Consider the following 3,392-nt stretch of genomic DNA (forward strand, 5'->3'; position numbering starts at 1 on the left):
TCCGTCTGGATCGGTGGCTCAATCCTCGCCTCCCTCTCCACCTTCCAACAGATGTGGATCTCCAAGCAGGAGTACGACGAGTCCGGCCCTGGCATTGTCCACCGCAAGTGCTTCTAAGCACCCTAACCCCGGTAACCATAAACCTGAGAATCAGGATTATAAAAGAGGGCCCTACGTCGTCACCCTCGTCCTCACACATCGTCATCATCCCACCAACTACGTTATCCCCCCCAACGTAATCATCGAACTATCATGGATCACCAGTCATCCTCGACCTTGACAACCCCCGAGGACGTCGGCCAACAGGAATGTCATACTCCTCTCTACAGCGCGATCACCAGGGCCCCTTGACACCTCTCCCCTATCGACCATTGGATACCTCACACCAAAAACCAGAAAAAAAAAATCTGAAAAGGCAGCCGAGAGACTGAAACCCCGCATTTCGTTGAACCACAAAAACGAAGCGGCCGCCCTCGCATGAAAAATCGAAAAAAAAAAAAACACCCGAAAACTCAAAAAAACGAGAGACTCATTTGGTGTCGCGACGCTTTATTTCTGTAAGACGCGGAAAATCCCGTCCCTGTTGACCGCTCGAAAAAAAAAAATACACCACGAAATAACCGAGTGTTTTTTTTATAATAAAAAAAAAGTTAAACTCGAAACGATAGCTTTGTCCTTCCCCGACTCATCATTCATCAAACTAAATACCCAGTCACCAACGGTCTACCATAATTTTATTTATTTTGTAAATATTATACACGTATTATTGTTATACAAATGTCACTCTATTGTCAATAAAATATACACTATCTCACGTCAAAATTTAATGAATTTAATAACCCAAAAATCCCTGCAATTCCATCTGATTAATCTGGTCAGTACGAAATGGTCACGCATCCACTGGAGACGAGAATAGTAATTCATCAGTAAACATTCCCCAACCCATCGACTTTTTTGGCAAGATGATATTCACCTATCCCCCCATACAATCCACCCAGAGGCTGAATTCTAAATTTGATTCAAAGTGGGTCATAACTGCCGAGTGAAAAAGAATTTCTCCCCTCAGAAATAGAATTTTTGTTCGGTAATTCCAAGATTGAAATGACAAATTCTACAATTTGTCCAACTATTACGAATAATCTTTATGCAATTGACGAATATATAGCGATTGCCGGATAGTGCATTCCCACGAATTTCTGGTAATATTTATTTGGCCGGAGTTGCAAGAATGACGGATACAGTTGATGAATATGACTCAGTATGGCTTGGTCAGACTCATCCCCAGTGGAGATGCATCTGCCAAAATTAACTATTGTGTTATGTTATGATTTGCCGCCTACCCCCTGACCTTGTGTCTTCAGTTAGCTACCTTATCAACATTTATTTAATATTATTTTTCAATTTTCTCGTGGATAAATAAAACTTTGGCCCATGAAAATTCGAGAATAAATGATTATTTCCTGAGTGTCACATTGAAACTCGAGAAATTTCCATTTTTTGCATTTTAAATTAAACAATATTTTATTTTTATATTTTATTCTCATATTTCACTCTTCCGTGAATGAAAAATAGATATTTTAATGAATTAAATTAAATTCCGCGGCTTGACGAAATTTGAATTAATTATTTCAGTCATTAAATTTATGAAGAGGACTAGCTGAAAATCATAATTTTTTTCGGAATAATTTCTTTGCGTAGAAATGATGAAATTCAATTGCAGTTTATCCACAGCTAGTGAAAATAACTGAACAAACAAAAATTTGAGTGTAAAAAAAATTTTTCCCGGAGTTTTCATTAGAAATCTCACATTTCCACTGAAAAATGCCCACCGGACTAATTTAGGCGCCTCCAGCCGGTTTTTCTCCCTCGGAATTTAGTATTTAGGTCTCCACCCGATTTCCCAACAATCTGACACAATTTATCGCCGCGACTTTGATCAACTGCCGATTGACAAGTTTTCATAACATTATTTCAGTGCATCAATGACGCAACGTAATGACTTGAAAAAAAAATTTCTCTTTCAACCAATCCGCGGATTTTTTTATCCGAACTCAAACGCGAACCTACGAGATTAATTACGAAATGAATCGAATAAAAATCGAGGAGTAATTAGAGAGTAATCGAGACCCGGGGGCCCAGGAGAGTCGATCGAAAATCGATGACAACTCGATCGTTGAAGAAATCGACATGTCGAGAAGGAAAAGGGTGAAATGGAAATTCTTAAAATTAGGGTAACGATGTGAGAGAGAAAAAAAAAAATTAAGGTGGCGAATCCAGCATAGGGCCGCCTAGTTGGGTGAGGCGTCGCGACGCTCCGAGACGCACGCCTTTTTCGTGCCTGTTGGGGAAGACGTTGTCGTACGGAAATGCGGGGGCGTAGGAACGAGAGCATATATTGGACGTCGGGACGCCTTGGAGGCACAGACGCCACCACACTCTGTCCCGTGCCACGGTACGTACGAGAAAAAAATATATATATTATATTTTTCATATTCATATTTTTCCATCCGCGAATTTCCGCGAATTTCCGCGAATTTCCGCGAATTTCCGCGTACTTCCGCGGATTTTTAGAACTCGACGTCAACCTAGTGAGTAAACACCAATTTTCTATTGATCGGTGAAATCGAAATCAGTGACTGGATCCAGTGAACAATTTAAAATATTGAGAGAAGAAATTATTTGGAGAAGAATAATTAAAGAATTATTGATATCCCCATTAGCTTTTCTAACTCAATTAATTTTTGCTAGTCTCCGGGATTGGCTTTTAGGACACGAAGTAATTGGATAATTAGAATGAAATTCTGAAGATATGATTGTCGGAGGTCTTTGGCCGGATTTTGGTATGGTCACGTGGTATTTTTTTTTTTTTTTTGTTGGTGAGGCATAATTTTGGCACGTGCAGTCGTCATTCCCATCTCTGTCTTGTTGTTGAGCCAGCAGTGCTCGGTGATGAGGCACCTAGGGGAGGGGTTCATAATCTGACGGTTGAACTTATAGGGAGTGTCCGCGCTCCGGCTAAACATAGAGCACGAACACTCGAAATAGAATCCCCCGTTTATAGTGGCCACTCCTTGCCTCTGTTGCCGATCGCTTAATAGGCAACTGGGTCAATTCTTCCGGATATCTACAACAATTGAGAAATATTTCAAGCTTGTGATTTTTTGGGGAGAGTTTAGAGCCACCCGAGGAATTTTTAATTAGTCAAGGAGATTTGGTTGTTTCACGATTAGCGGGGGATTGTAAGACGATTGACTGATAGATGAAATTTTTCCTCGATATCTTTTGCAGAATACTAATTAGAAAAAAAGCACCACAATGTGTGACGACGAGGTAGCCGCTTTGGTTGTTGACAATGGATCCGGTATGTGCAAAGCCGGTTTTGCTGGAGATGA

The sequence above is a fragment of the Fopius arisanus genome, unplaced genomic scaffold (assembly GCF_000806365.1).
Source record: "Fopius arisanus strain USDA-PBARC FA_bdor unplaced genomic scaffold, ASM80636v1 scaffold00041, whole genome shotgun sequence".
Lineage (NCBI taxonomy): Eukaryota > Metazoa > Arthropoda > Insecta > Hymenoptera > Braconidae > Fopius > Fopius arisanus.